Genomic DNA, 17,504 nt, shown 5'->3' with positions numbered 1-17,504 from the left:
AAAATCTACAGTGACAATCATCCTGTCTGGGAACTTGGCTACACTTAGTGTTTCCAAAACCAGTTTCTACAGCATAGCAAACACTTTCCCTAGTTCACTTTAAGCCTTTTATCTTTTATCACAAGGCAGGGCAGCAAGCCACTGTTGCTGAGCTGTTGATCTAAAAGCTGCAGATCCTCTTCTTTAGAACTTCACCTTTGCTGCATTTCCCATTTGCATATACACAGCTTATTACAGCCATGGGCAGGAATTTTCCCCTTCTCTGATTGATTTACATTGTGTCTGATTCATCCTATTGCTCCAGTCAATCAACATTTCACATTTTAATCTTCCCAAGTGCTTGTAGTTTTACTGCCATCGGTTTTTTGTTTGTTTGCTTGTTTGTTTCTGAAAATTTAATGAGGGCATTCTCTATTCTGCTGTCCAAACCCTTAATGAAAACAGCAAATAATACTTGACAAACTTTGCTTTGCTCCTCTTCTCAGTTTGTGGACAACAGATAGCTACTATCAGTATGAATTTTCAGCCACTTGCTTACACATTCCCTAACCTCTGTATCTCAGTTATGAAAATGCTGTGCAAGAGAATCAAATTCTGTTGAAAGTCAATTTGCTTCCTTCTCCATAAAGCTTGTCCCTCATATTGTAAGAAGTTAGGTGGTTTGAAGTTCATTAATTCTAAACAGCAGAGAGACTTTCTATAATGAATTTTTTTCTAAGGCCTTGCAAATGGCCACTTCTTATGACTGAGTGAAAACTGGTCTTGAAAATGCTACCAGATATATTACCCAAAAGAATTATAAGTTTTCCTTGCTTTATCTGAGTTAGATTATGCCATTTTATTGAGGTACTTTAAAGAGAAACATCTAGACAAACTTTGATGGCTAATCTCAGCAGTTGCCATGATTGCACCATTGGTTTCTGGTTATTGAACAAAATCTTATCAGTAGAGAAATGCTGTAGGTGTCTTTGTAATTTAAAAAGTATAGGTAGAGACAGTAACAATTCTACAGTCTTTTAATCACACATTTCATTATGTCCCCTTCCTAATGACTATTGAACTTTAAAATATGGAGGCACATAGATATATCTAGAGCCATATTTTGCAGTAAACCTTGAAGAAACCACCAGGTGCAATCACATACTTTAGGATTCCCTATTAACAAAAATATCCTGCCCATGGACCATTTCTTTTATTAGCAACAATACTTGGAATTGCTTAATTTAGCTTGAGTTGTCTTCTTTTGTCCATTGCAATTTGAAACTTTTGACTGCTCCTTTCTTTGTCCACAACGTTTTCACAGTTTGTTTCTGAAACAGTCATCACTCAAAGCCAGAGTCAGAGAGTTGGCTTCACTTTCTGTCACTTAACTGCTCAGTTTTGTACATCACCCTAAATGGGTTCTGCCAGAGCTTCTTACACATCCATTTGTCCATGAGTGTGTGCAACTGCTCCCTCTTTGTGCATGATTCAAGCAATCTCTGAGGCTGCTACTGCCCATTTTTCTTTATCCCAAATTGTGTAAACACAAGTTTTACTTCTTTAGAGGTCATGGAACTGCTCATCACCTACATCAATCAGTATTAGAGGCAGAGAAATAAAGTCTGCATTGTACTGTGGACACAATTTTTTGTCATTACCTGTCCCTGCAAAGAGCTGCATATGAAAAGATGAAAGTGGAGATTCTGTGCAGGGTCAGAAGATGAAAGTATGGATGAAGCTTTGAAAACTCTTGTTATTAGCATTGAATAAAAAGGATGAAATTTTTAAAAATATTCAGTTTCGTGTTTCTAAAATGGACAAGTTTAAAAAGCTGCCTCCCCAGTTTTGAAAGAGTAGCAAACATGACACAAGTTTTTCTATGGAAAGACTCCTCGAAGCAGGTTTTTAAAAGTCTGAAATTGTTAAAATTTTCTGGCTAGTAACTGTTACTTTTCTGCCTAGTAACCATGTTTTGCTCACTCAGGGAACACTTTGAGTGCCCTATCATCCTCACTGTGAGGTGCAAACACTTTGTGACATGCTGCCTTTGGATGACCACTTTAATTACTCATTTTAATAACAGACTGGCTACTACAGTGAATAATAATAAACACCTTCCCATCTGCTGGATTTCAAAGACAAGAAGGCATGTTGTTCCCTCCCAGTCTCAACTCTACACACCTGCTAATCTAACCATTTTTCTTCTTGCCTTCCACCAAGCTCAAGAACACAATAATTCCTGTCACTAAATAAGCAAGATAGGAGCAATAAGGACAGAGCAGCACTGCTGGCTGTGGTGGTAAGAGAGAACCTATCAAACCATCAACAGCAGACACGAGGTAAAAGAAGGTTCTAGAAACTCCCACCTGGCTCAAAGCCAACATATATATTTTGATTCTTTCCTCTGTCTGTTTTAATATTCAGTTTCACTCCAGCTGGGTATGAGTAATAACCCAGAGTATACCAAACCTTCCAGGTACATACAACACAATCACTTTGTCTCCAAAGGAGGTAGCTCCCTGCAGTTGCTGTCTATGTTTTTGGCAGGAATTCACTGACCTTGACTGTAACCACCTAGTAGCAAATTCATCACTGCCATAGAATTACTAATTCTTTCTAAAATTCATGTATTGTGGAAGTCTTATGAACTGTCAGGAAAGGATCCAAGTAAATTCATCAAGTTAAATCAACTATGTTTACTTTTCTCTACTATTATACTATAAAAATTAAGAGAACTACATATGGTCTTGAAAGGTCTGAAGTCCAATAATTCATGCATTACTCAGACTAAGAAAAAGAAAGCCCATTTTAACTTTCATGTATTAAAATAATATGCAAACTTACAATAAAAAAAAGTTATACTAATTGTCTCAGTCCTTAATCCAAATCCAATAGGAAGCACAAAAAAAAGTAAATGAAAAAATATTGAAGATTGAGATTTAAGTATAATTGTTAGCAATCCTAGAATTGTGGCTGCTAAGAAGTTATGGTCTAAAACTAGATACATGTAGAAGGATGCTTTTCTCAAAAGATATGGTACTTGATACTGATTTTTTTGGAAGTGCAACCACTATCTCTTCTCTTTCTGAGAAGATTTGTGAGTTCAGTTCTAGTGTTGTATAGCAAGGATTCTCTGTCTATTCAAGCCCTTAGCTAAAGAACTATTGAGCAATAAATCAGATGTCAATCCTGATGTACAATATTGATAATTTAGATCTTCCCTCCTCCAATCCACACAGGTTGTTTTTTTCATAGGGTGTGGGTTTAGGGGCTTTTTTGGTTGGCTGGGGTTTTTATTATCTTTGCCCCATGTTCTTAAGTAAAGTAAATGACAAAACAATTTCATACAAATCCTGTATATTAAATATTCTGCCTATGGAGTGAAGAAAAAAATTGTGTGAAGTGCTAACTCTCTTTGGCAAGTGCAGTTTTCACCAGGCTCAGCAGGATATTGTGACAATGAAGCAGTGACAACACAAAACATTAGTTTAAAAGAACGAGATAATTTTCTATACAAAAGATAGGACATGCACCTTTTACCTCAGGAAATGAGATTTTATCTAAACAAATCACAACCTGACAGCACATCATCTGAAAGTATTATGATAGCATTTGGTGGAAAGTCTTGGTAGCAGCATTGGAAATCACAGCCTCAAACTATAGGAATTCAGGCACTGAAGGAAAATGTTTATTTTTTTTACTGTTTGCAGTTTTTTTCTTAAGGAAAAAAATCTTAGTTTTTTTTCACAGGAAGATGGCTTGGGGAAGCTGGATCATCAAAGAGTGCAGAACAAATGAGCAGAGCAAAAAGGAACCAGTGAGGACGGGAAACACCTGTCCATGGCAGAGAGATGGAGCAGGTCCCTGTGAGAAAGCAAGAGAGAGATCAGGTGGAACTTTCTCTGTACTGTAACTTGCACAGCACGGGAGGAGCTGGAACATGAGAGGAAAACAGAGCTACTCGCTAATGTTTGTGCCAAATTCTGCTTGTGGCTAAATGTGCTTCCCTCCTGTCTGCCTATGACTCTGCCTGCATCTCCAACATGGAGCTATTTCCCAGCCTAAACTACTACTGCCTTTTTTGGGGCAATATAATCACATCTTTGCCAGGCCTTTATATAAGGACCAAAAAGAGAAGCTATATATGAAGCAAAGAGGGAATTAGCAAGAAATTGAAAACTGAGCATCCAGTATTTTAAGTAATCTCCTGAGGAGTTTTATTTAACATATTCCTCATGTTGGAAGAGCCTACTTTCTTTTTGTTTTGTTGTTGTCACAGCCTTGTCAGCTTGGAAAGTAAGTACTCACTTTTTCATTTAGCCCTTTAGTACAACTAATACCTCACTACATGAATTTTAAAACCAGACTAAAACATCACCTTTCCTGCATAGATTTTAGAGCTGCTGGCTAAGAATCAGACTTCTCAAATTTGCATCTTTCTTCTAACTACTTTACTTATAAATTTCAGATTTCAAGATATTAGGTGAATAGAGGTTGAAGTAGGCATTGGCATTTGTGGGTTTGCAGGACTATTATTACCTTACAGATGCTTACAGGTGAAGAAAACTGGAGAATTTCTTCTTGAAAGTCATGAATTTCTGCCAAGGCTTCAACATAGCAAAATTCATTAAAATAATTGGTTTAATAGTGATAATGAAGTTAAAATAACCTTGTATTCTTCCACATAAATAATATTTTAGTGCAAAATTATAAATTGAGTAATAAAGCTAATACAACATTTAGCATTTTTAAACAGAATTTTGATCAGATTTCAGCAAAATCTGGAAGACTCTAAGTGTCAATACTCTTCCACCTTTCAGCCTTGATGCAAAGTAGAACTGACTGCTGTGATGTACTAAGCAGCCCAAAGCAGGGCAGGGCCGAGGGCCATTGCTCCTTATTAGCATTTTTTGTCAATGCCATCCGATGCATTTCAATGAACTTCTAACCTCTTGCTGTCAGAGTTTGGATATAACTGTTCCTCTAATTTTTATGCAAATTCCTGATCAATTCTAGGAATAGATTACACACGTAAGGGGACTCCCATTTCTGGTACTGTTTGGCTATCTTTTCAACACTGCTTTACATAAGCAAAGGTGAATGATAAGACTGAATAACCATAAAAACAAGAGACAATCCATGTGATTATTTTGTCCCAAAAAATTATGGAATTAAAACCCTAAATAATATTTGGTATTACTTTTTGGCTCTACCAATTTAAATACAATACTTGGGTTTAGCTACAGTCAAGTCAGAATTCCTCTTTGAGTTAAGATTTAGGTATTTTTATTAAAAATTAGTGAACCTATGAATATACACAGATATCCATCCATGGGCAATGCTAATAATAATGATCCTATTCTACAACTGCAGGAAAAAACCCACAGACAAACAGATTTGATTCTAGTTATGGAAACATACCTGAACACATCAGAGCTTCCTCTTATGTGATACACGCTCTTTTACTCATCCTGATGGCCCTTCCCTGGGCTCACTCCAGTTTTTCCATGTTTCTTTTGTACTAGAAGGCCCAGAACCCATCCCAGCATTCCAGGCAGGGAACAGCCAGTGCTGCATAGACAGGACTCATCACCTTCCTCGGCCTCCCGGGCACAATTTGATGCTATGCCATGTACACGTACATCCTTCAGTAACAGGCAACTCTGCCAAATTAGTTCTTGATGCAGTAATTTTCACCTTCTCCTTGCATAAGCAATATTTCTATTTCTGCACTTCCCAGATAGAAATAAAGTATGTTAGGTCACAAAAAACGGAATCGCTCAGACAAATAATTTTTTACATCTCCCACTTTTCTCCCCTAATCAGGAATGTTTTTTAAGCAACTTCTCTGAGGTTCCTAGTCTGTAGCTCTCTGCTGAATACGCAGTTTTGAGCTCTCAGCTGTTCACAGTTTTTCAGCTCCATGGTTATAAAACCATATTTAGCTTTGTGAGTCATGTGGAAAGACTTTGAAGCCAAGATGCTTTATTCTTGGGAAGGTGTCTCTGAAATTGAGACTTGGCAATTTACAGGCTGGAGACTCACTTCTATGTTACTCTAGACATGGTAATGAAATGCTGATTAGACCTTCCTTGGATTTTGAAAGCCTGGCATCTGAGACCTCCAGAAGACATCCTAGGTTCAAACATAGCGTACCCAGTCATGCAACTTCAAACTATTCATGAGTAATTCTACAAATTACTGAAAATGTTAAATTATTACCTGCTATTGTCATTTTACTTTGAGAAAACAGATTCTACTGAGTGAGTTAGCTATTGCACAAAGTTTAATCCCATTTTCCCATCTTTTTTTTTTTTCTCATCTCCTTGCTTATTTGTTTGAGGGACTTCTTACATTTTGGTCATCATTTCCTTGCAGCAGGATTAAAACATTTCTCATAGCTTCAAAATTAAAGTTTTGAATTAGAAGATATACTGGAGAAGCCAGGAATAAAAATGCTCAGCAATTGAGATAAAATCATTCAAATGAGTATTCTGTCACCATAGTAACCTTTCTTCCAGAAATTTGCGCAGGAAAAAACCCAACATGCTCCACAGTCATGAAAGTGCATCTAATTATGATTTATTCATGACGCCAGTGATGAGCACTTGCACATAAAATGCACTGTACTGATTGTATTTGGGGTTTCTTTTGAGTAAGAATCTTACAGACTAGTCTAACACGTTAAATATTTTTTCCAATACAAAGTTTACACCTGATTTAGAATACATAAAATAAATCATAATATCACATTTATCACAGTGTATATTGCTACCCTTACAATTATTTTCTTGCAAAATGCAGAAATTTTTCAGCTTAATTGTTCAATTTTATCAAATATTAATTAAGATAACTCCTCCCTCTTAGATAATAAATACTGCTACTTTTTCCTGAGCCTGCTTATTTCAGAGATATTAATTTTCATCAAGGGCTGTAGAGATAGATTTAGCCTTGACTTGAAACATGATCTTATAAAGACTTGTGCATATACTTAATATCATAGGTGGATTTATTAAAAAGGTCTGTGCCTCCTTGCCGCATAGGGCATAAATTAACAAAAGACAAGGTACTATTCCTCCAGGAAAAAAATGGCAATATGTTCAATGTGCACAGACAAGTCTTCAAATTAAATTCGACTTTTCAGAGAATTCAATGTGTTCTATTAAAAAGGTCATTTGAAAAGGACATTGCATACTGGCAAAACAGCATTTTTTAAATAGTGTGAAGGAAGATGGCACTGCTTAACATATTATTCAAAGTGCATAACTAGTATGTTTCATGGCTAAAACTTTTTAATTCAGCCTGCAAGAAAAACATATTAATGAATTAATATCTTTTAAATTATATTGTTTGCAGGACATCATCACAGCCTAGATATACACATTTTAGGACTGATCTTTTCCCATGGGAAATGAGAAGTTCCAGTGAAGATATATTACAATCTCATAAGAATCAATTATGTCTTTGGGAGCCAAAGTTTTTCTGAACTTATCAATTGCCAGATTTTTATATTTGCCTTCTGTGCCTGTTTAAGAGAAAAGCAATAAAGTTTCCTTCAACATGTCCACAAACAGTATAAAAAATTCCAAAATTGTTACAGTCTCACATGGCTTTTAGAAGGAACAAAATGCTTTGAAAATATAAATCAGGTGAATCTTTTGAAGTGGATCTACAATTTAAAAATTGTAGGAGTATTAAACATCAAAAATCTCCAAGCATCTCAGAAATATATTATCTTCTCCTAAAATGCCTAGCAAGTCCTTAGACCCACTAATTATATTTTGCTCTTATTAAAGTGCAACAAAGAGGTTGTAGCTCCATGACATTTTTCTTCCAAGAGATTGGTTAACCAGTGCTATATCCAAGTTGGATGGGATAAGGACAAAGCCTGGCCAGATTCTAGTGCCTGAACAACTGGTATGACTAAGGCTAGCCCCACACCAGAAAACAGAAGGACTGAATTAAAAACAGGCAAAAGACAGACCTGTCCTGCTTTGAGCTTTAACCATGGGCAATGGTAAGAGCTTCTCTGCCATGAGTTTGGTGAAGGGTTGTGGGTAATTTACCTGAATTAGGTACAGAAGGGAGAACTTGAAGAGGGAAAAAACAACAAAAGAGCAAGAACAGTAAATGGGTCTGAAAGCACAGATAGGATTCTGGAGAGAGGCAAAGTGGCAACTTTGTGCATAGCTTAGGGAAGAAAAAAAAAAGCAAGCATTGTGCCAAGATGGAAGAGGATGTGTTATGCTGAACAGTGTGCCTCCAGAGAAGAGAACCTATGTGTAACCAAAACTTCAGTTTAAAAATCAAAGAAACTTCATAACACCAATGTAGGATTAAGAAGTAAGGATTCTTTATTCAGCCAGCTGCACCAGGGGATATCTTCTCCAAAATATTGTGCATTATGAGTTCCTATTTATACACTGTATTGTACATACATATTCATTGATTGTCCCAGAATAAACATATATATGATAATCAATTTCCTGAAATCATTAACATATTTTCCTTCCCCTTTATGAATGTATTTTTCTATCCTGGGGGTCCCTTTGGTGTCCCCAGTGGTCAGTCTCTCTGGTGAAGTGAGCACAAGGTGAGAAAAAACACGATGAACAGCAAGAAAACCTAGTATATCATAGAAATAACCTCGGAGTTAGGTCAGCAGTTGAAAGAGACTGGATCAACTGGAAAACTAATGATGAAAGCTAGACCATGCTGTGAATCAGGTCATTCAGAATGCTGGAAGACAATTCAGTGTGGGGGAGAAAAATGATGCAGTATAAATAAGGTTGCAGAACACAGAAGTCATCGACCCTTGTGACAGGGATTGGAATAGCTGACACAATCCAGATTGTGCCAGGTCATATCTATCAGCTTGCTACAGGAAGGCATTGCTTTCCTCCATAAAAAGAGTCAGTGAAGGTAACACTTCCCAAAGTAAGCATAAAACTGGTGACAGTGAGAATGGCCAATTTATCTTCAGACCAGCTGAGAGTTGTAGCTCTTTAGTAGTAAGGTTGCAGTACAGTGGATATTAGGAAACCTCAAGAATTATATGAAAGCCGAAAAAGTGAAAAGATATTGCAAGGGCATTTACACATTCATCAGACTGAGAAACAACCCATTGTTAGACAACAAATGACAGCCAATACCTTTAAAGTGCATAGTGCCTACTTAGAGTGTGTTTGCATATGCTAAATGCCAAAACAGAGAGCTCCAGCACTGGCTCCAAGTCTGATTAGCACAGGTTCCGAATAGGATGCATGAGGCAGAGAGGACTGAAGCACCTGCAGTAAGGAACAAGTAAAAAATGATAATTGATGGTCCTTTCTAAGAGCTATTAGCTAAAATCTTTAGCAGGAATTTTAGTTCAAATCTTTAGTCTTTTGTCTTCAGGGGCAAAAGACTAAAGACTTGGGCATGAACAGCTGTTCAAACCCAACTATTTGTCTATAGGACTTCAAAAATGGCAAAGAAGAAATGTGGTAAATAGGTGAAGATTTCCAATTATTCAATGGCTTCCAACTACTCAGCTTTGTACTCTTTTTATTCTACACAAATGTTTGTTTTCTACAAGACCATTTCATTCCAAGTCTTTGTATATAAGAGGTAAGAGTGCTTTAAATGGCTGCAGGAAACATGTAGACAGAGCTTTCAGAGGAGGTTCAAGGAAAGAACCAGATTTTTCAGAGCCAGTATCTTCTTCTTCTAAGGAGTCTGCCAAAAACCTTATTGTTTCTATTGGCTAAATCAAAAGCATGTAAATTTGAGGTATGCTCTTTACAAAATTTTAATCTGGTGTATAAGTCCTTTAATAAAGGGAACTTTACCTTTCAACAGAAAGCAACAGAAACCTTCTTGAAAATGCATGATACAAAACCCCACAGTGTCTTTGAAGCAATTGGATATTATTTATCAGAACCAAGATTTTTGCATTGGGTCTATTTGAAGAATCAAGGTGCAGTCAAATGATCTGTTAAATAAGAGATCATCAAAGAAGTATTGGAACTGTTATTTTGAGACAATTAAATTAGGGAGCTTTATGAAGTGCTCTTGTTTTAGGAAGATTCTGAGATGATACATTTTTCCAAAATTAAAATTTGTCTGATACCAGCATTTTTATATTTCATGTTATACTGCACACAATTATTCTAGCAGGACTTGAATGAAGCCATAAACAACAGGAACACTGCTACACAATGCAGCTGCTAACAACAGTTTCAGTGTGCCCTACAGGATGCCTATATCATTAGTAAAACAATTTTAAAAAGGCACACATTTTCAAAATTTTTTATTTGAACTATTTTTTCCAAAAATGTTTTCAGAAATCGTATTTTGTTGTTTTTTTCTTGAGAAGTTTACAACACTTTTATTTTCTCTCTAGACAGGGACAGACAGCAACAGCAACTTCCTGAGAAGTAACCATTCTGTCCTCCACTGAATTCTGGCTGCAAATGCCACCAGAATCACTTCAGGCTCTCTCAGTAACCACATTACAAAAGGACCTTCAGAGTCAGAGTGGTAGACCATAAATATCATCTTTGAATATGATAAAGAAAAATATCTTATTTGAATATCATCTTCTATGCCAAAGGGCATAAAGGATCCATAAGCAGGTGGTATGTAAAAAATTTGAAAGTGAAATTAGAATAATCAGAGACAGTACTGACAGCTTTCTTTCACAGCAGTTAAGTGCTGTCTCTGGCAAGGGAAGATTTCACTGTCTGGCTTTTTTGCAGTTTAGGAATTTCTGTTATACTTTCATAAATAGTATCCATTTTATGAAATGAGCTCTTCATCTATTTTCTGGAGCAGTGACTGCAAAATCAGGCACTTTTAACATCCATGTTGAAACAGAGGTAGGATAATAACTTGTTTTTCATCTACCTGAATAGCACTAGATTCTGTGTCCCCATATTTAAAGGTTATCACTGTCCCTTGATGAGTTGTTTGAACCTGAGGCTAAGTGCAGGCTTTCAGAGCACAAGTAGAATTAGGGTGTTCTGCCTGACACAGTGAGTCTTATTGCACTGTTGAAGTCACCAATCAAAAAACTTACTAGAAATACGTAGACTAGTAAGAAAACAAAAATTTGTCCTTTCTAAAATAAAAAAAATGAAACTATTTAAAAATTGAGGGGGAAAATACATCATAATAGCCAACAACACACTGATTAGAGAGATTCAAGATCCCATTCCAGTTTTGCCTGATATGTAGCACAAGTCTTCTGTGATTTGGATTCAAAGAACTACTGTTCTGAGTATCTCTTGTCCTTGCTCCATCCTGACTTGCAAACTGAAATACATGATTATTCAACAGTTCTGCCTTATGCACTTAAAAATCCCCATATATTCTCTTCTGTTTTACTGTATGCCAATGACAATTCTTATTTTCATTTCATATCAGAACAAAAATTCTGTTTGTCCAGCTAGTGTTAATCAGATTTTAACACCTAATACTTGTTAGAATATCCCAAATAATACATTGCAAACAGTGAAATAAAAAAAAGTCAAGCTAGTTATTATACTCCATAGCAATACTGAGACTTTCACAAAGCACTTTATATTAACATTTTGTCTGCATTTACATAAAAATTGGGTTTTCCATTCTGTTTCCTGATAAATGATAAATGAGGCCTTTGATGTACCAGTATGTACATAGCCAACGTTATCATTCCAAGAGGATTTCGTTAGAGTGACAGAAATCCCTTTATTCTTGTGCCAGATGTTACAATGCATCAAAGCATTCTGATGCTATAAAACATATATATTATTATGTCAGGTTCTACCATCTTTCCCCACAGCTCTCTTCTGATGGCAAATGAGCACAGCTAAGGGAAAGCTGAAGAGACAGTTTATCTCAGGAGGCAGACAGCACATGCATGTTTACCCATATGATGAGCTGTCTCCGTAGCAAAGCTTGAATTTTTGTTCTTTCAGAAGTGTTCTACTTCCTAAAAGATGGACTCTGGCCAAACTGACAACAACCACTTTGTAACCTTGTGTTTGTCTTTCAAGGAACACAAGTTTTCCTCTCTTATTTTTCTCGTTTGTTTCGTTATAACTGTGAAATTGTTTTAAAGCCAGTCCCTGAAGATTGTGAAAAGGCATATGCTGTATTCCTCACATGTCTGACTGACAGCTACAGCTATTTTGAAGTTTGAGATTTTAACATATGTTACATCCAAATATTTCAACCCTAAAGTCCTAAAAGCATATATTCTTAAATCAATTTTGGCACTCAGATATCATGGTCATTATTACAGTTTAAAGAACAGTCTTTATAGATAGAGTAAGGGCATTTCATAAATTAAAAAAAACCCCAGAAATTCAAGAATAAAAGCTTAATTTTGGGTTGGCAATAATTAAATATATGTGAACATGAGGTAAGATTCAGAGATCCTAAAGTAGTAACACAGAACTGAAACATGATGACAAGAACTGTATGTTATATAGCAATATATGTTATTGCTTTTCTAAGCCTAATTGTGCACCCTGATCCACAGGACACTCTATTGCACCAGGGTAGATCAAAGCTCAAGAACTCTGACCAGAACATCAACCCCAAGGCCTGTCTGACCCAGTGTACAACACTTATCATGAAGAGCCTTGAGTTGAGCAAAACCAGCAGAAGTTATTGCCAAGAATGGACAATGACTTGGTAATCAGATCTTGAAAAAGAAATAAAAGCCTAGAGACCTCCCAGGAGCCTGTGCTTGTACTGGAGGAGTTCCAACTACAGATGAGGACTCTGTTGTGCAGAGTTAAACTGCTATTACATAATTCTTATCACTTACAAATGTAACTGAACGCATTTATGCATTACATGGATGTACATATGTATGTGTGCAGTATGAATATAATTCATATTACATATAAACATGAAAAGTTAGAGTTAGTAACCCTGAGTGTAATCCAGATACAAGTCTTCCTGTCTTCTACTGCATGAAACAGTCAGTCCCCATAACATCTTTTGTTTTTGTCACTTGGAGAGCCTGAAGTAATATGGAACCAATGTTCAGGCACTATCTGGAATTTTCCTCTGGATAAGAGACAAAAATGTACAAAATACAACTTTGATATCCTATGCTTCCCTACTCTGCGATAAATTATTTAAATCTGCAATACTTACTTCATTTGAGAAAGGACCATACCAAATGTTAGTATGCAGACCATGGTTATAATTTTTAAAGATTTCAAGGAGGTAAAAAAATGAAAAAAGTCTATTCTTACAGAGCTTTAATGATAACTTGCCTCCAGGCAGTAATTCCCTAGAGACAGTTCTTTTCAACCATACAGCTCTGGGCATAATCTCCCTGATAAGAGTAATTCCTGAAGGGCATCATATCAGATGTTGGCTGGAAATTCAGAGAGATGGGGGTCATGCCACTATTTCAGATTAGGAAAAAAGAAGTCTTTCATCTTTTCAATAAAACATCAGGTTTTCCTGGCTTACATAAAACTTTTCTGCGTGTTTGCTGCTACCACTTGAAGCAAAAGTTGCTTCCCTGCCATTGCCTCATGATTGTTAACTACTCTTTTCTTTGAAGTTGTCTTTTAAGCCCCTACTTGACTAAACCAAGGGATTGCTATGTCAGCAATTGAAGCTGGTAGTCATTAGAGCTGGCCTCACATGTGGAGTGTTTTCCATACTTTCTAGGACACAGTCAATATCAGTCTGTTTCTTTGACATTGAGTATAACACCCATGGGTCTACTGCAGCCCTTGTACACGGAATGGATCAGGCTTTTTTGCTTTGATAATTTACAAGCATTGTCAAGAAGTTTTATGGTTTTTGTCTTGTGACAAATCACAAAAATACAATGAATTCCTTCAGTACCGTGGCTCCCCAGAGGCAGCTCACAAAGAACTGAATTGTTCAAGAAGGATTTAACTTTTTCCTTACCATACAAAAAAGCCTACTGTAGTTAAAATACAAAATAGCACAACTGGAAATAAAATGAAATCACACTCCTAGATGAAACCTCCTGTGAACAATCATTGAGACTTAGCAAGATTCAATAAAAATAAGTTCTATATGAATGAGGGCTAATTCTCCATTTGAGTTTGTGGGCTTCTATAGGAAAAATGTCATACTTGCCTAATAAGAAATGTCCTAACCAGTGAGGAAAGCAGGTGAGGAGTCCTCCAGAAGGGAATTGGTTCATTTCTCCTAAGGAAGTCTCACCAAAATCAGAGTAACTTTGTGGTTCAGGGCAGTGGAGAGTGTTTCTGCCATTACTGCTGTGTACCAGGGGCTATTAATACACAGGATGGCATACAATTGAATGAATCTCCATCCTAGCTGAAAAGAAACCTTACAACCTTGTTAAAATATGACTGTATTTAAGATAATATGTGCTGCACCTCTGAGGAACACAGTCACATTACCCAGCCTGTAGCTAGGTCAGGATCCAATCAGATCAAGGCAGATTAAGCATTTCACATGTTGAATAGAATAGAGATGCTGAAAATATACATTAAATGCCTAATGACATTAACAATCAAATCTTGTTAACACACAAAACTGAAAGTCCTTTTAAGAAAAAATATTGGGAGGAAAGGGTTCAAACCTAAATATTCAGCCAGGAGGGAATAGTTCTCACCCCAGCTCAGAGTGACCTTGCAGCAGGGAATGCTGAGAATGTTGGTGTAGGAAGGCTACATTGATTATATGTAGTATTGTTCATCCTCTGCCTGTTTTGAGTAGAATTCCTGTGTAGAGGAACTCTCACAGACAGCTTTGAGCCTTCTGCTGGGAGAGAGAGAGGTCATAAAAGCAGAGTCTTGTGATAAACAGCACATGGTAAAGCCCTTTGACTTATTGGGGCAGGCAGTGCCCTGCCTGCTGCTGCCCACTTGGGTAACCTGAGCCTAACAGAGCCTGTGTCCCTGTGTGTGTGTCATTTCTCTGGGATGAGCTAAGCCTAACAGAGCCTGTGTCCCCGTGTGTGTGTCTTTTCTCTGGGATGAGCTAAGCCTAACAGAGCCTGTGTCCCTGTGTGTGTGTCTTATCTCTGGGATGAGCTAAGCCTAACAGAGCCTGTGTCCCTTTGTGTCTTTGCTACCCGGCATTGTTAGGGAGGGAACGAAATAAACTCTGCATTCCAACTGTTCTTTGGAGGTTGCCCTGGTTACCTCTATGTGTTGATTCACCCAAAGATCATTACAAGTTTGTAACATTTGATAGCCCAGATGGAGCACTGCAGTTAGCAAGTGTTATCATTGAGGTCAATTGCTCACATATATAGGAAGAGCAAATTCACTCTAAGAGGATTAAAAAGCCATCAACAGCTTCACAAGAGCGTAAATGTTTAGAAGTTTCCCCTGTATCATTGGAGAAAATTACTTCTCAATAGCCTCTTTTATAGTATTCTAATATCTCTACATAAAATTCCTTGTTATTTGTGACTTGCCTTTATTATGAAGAAGACTTGAATCGTAACAGACTCTAGAATCTATTTCCATACAAAAGAGGTTGACAACAAAAGGAATTATTTACATAGCTCTGTGTCATAGCTTAGAGCATCCTGTTGTCATCAGCATGCAGTTATTTGCACAGCACCAGCATGTAGGTGTGACCACCTGATCATGCCAAGTTGTTGTGAAAGGCAGCCTTAGCCCCTGACAATGGAGGAGTGCACTCCCTCCCAGATGTGTTGCTGATAATATCAAATTGAGAGGGAGCAGTCAATATGCTGGAGGGCAGGGCTACCATTCAGAGCAACCTGGGCAGACTGGAGAAGTGGGCTGACAGGAACCTCATAAAGCTCAGTAAAGGGAAAATATTGCATCTGGAATATAATAGTACTATGTCATGGTACAGGCTGTGGGATGTCTTGGCTGAAATGACCTGGAAGTCCCAGAAAACAAAAAGTAAAAACAAGACAGCACTGTCCCCTCACAGCCATCAAGGCAATTGTATCCTGGGCTCTGAGAACAAGTCAAGGAAGGGATTATTCCCTTCTCTGTGGAATTATGAGAACGGTTCTCCAAAGATTTTCACACAGTGCATCAAGTCCAAGAGTTTGTGACAGGCGAGGAAAGCCTGAGGGAACTGTGTTTATTCGTTCTTAAAAATAGGAAGGCTCAAGGGAGATCATATCTCTGTCTACAGCTACCTAGTGGGAAGGTATAGAGAGGATGGAGCCAAACTCTTCTCAGAGATACATTTTGGATGGAGGAAAGGCAACAGACATGAAATGTGATGGGATATTCCAATTTGAATAAAGGAAACAGCTATTGTTTTGTTTGCTGAGTTATTTTACCATAGGCATTATCAAAGATGGCTGGACTAGGTGACCTCTGGAGACCTCAATGAATCTATCACTAATGACAAGCCTTGTCCAAACACTGCTAAAGACATAGTTTTCACTTTACACAACAGTTTGGGGCTTCAACCAAGACCTCCTGACTCTGATGTCTGCTGAACATAAAGATAGTCCACAGTAAAAACTCTGCTCCCTAAGAACTGCAACGTTGGCCCACTAAAGTCAAAGCCCATACAGGCATGACCACAACATATATCAGATTTCCAAATTCTCAAAACACAGAGAAATTGACTAACTGGTTATTTGCCTTTAGATCTCCCACAATCAAAATAATTAGAACTGAAAATAAATTCTGTTACCACATCAAATAGTTAAATGCATTTTGCACCTGTTTCAAATTATTTCTGTTTTAGATTCAATTGTAATATCTTTTGAATATCGTAACCTTTTAAAATATAGAAATCTGTGAACTGTAAAATACTATTATTTCATTTTAACAATTCCACTTTCACCTTGATTGCATGGATATGTGCAGTGATAATGATTCCATTTTAGGTGCCTTTAATTGGTAAGAAAACAGGATCTCTCCCTTTGGATGGAAATAAAAATATTGAAGTAGCTCATACTGTTACTTCGCTCTTCCTTTAAAACTATACATAAACATATACAAAGGGAGAGAGAGAAAGCAGAAACATAAAAGATGCAACATTTTTTCTTCTGTGAATTGTCAGCATCTCCACACTGCTGGAGAAACTTGGTTTCCCAACCTTTCTGCACTGCCATCATCTACTGCCACACTGACTGCAACTGCAAACAGGGCTAGAGTCACCTAGACCAGAGCTCTCCACAAGCACCTTCTACCTTCTCTTTTGCCTGTCCAAATATCCAGGTTATGAACCTCTGTACTAATTCTCATTACAAAAAAATCTCAGTGATCAAGCCCATGGCTTTATCTAAAACAATCTGATTACCCACAGCCTTCCTGTAGATACCTGAAATTAATGAGGTAACTACTCCTCTCTTGTTATGCAGTTTCTCTGCCATGATGTCCCTGGACATAGCTAACACCTTATTTACCCAGCCTTCTGCTGGGTGTCTCAGAGGGTCTATAGTTATCCTCCATAGTTAGATATTTCTTCTGGTGAGGAATTTTGTAGCCCATGACTTAAATGTTCAGTAATGTTTCATGCCTAAAACATTCAGTAAGTTTTCCAGAACTTCAACTCTTGCAAGACAACTTGTTAGTGCAAAG

Source organism: Fringilla coelebs, assembly GCF_963513975.1.
Source record: "Fringilla coelebs genome assembly, chromosome: 6".
In the NCBI taxonomy this organism is placed as follows: domain Eukaryota; kingdom Metazoa; phylum Chordata; class Aves; order Passeriformes; family Fringillidae; genus Fringilla; species Fringilla coelebs.
This window is presented reverse-complemented; position numbering follows the sequence as displayed.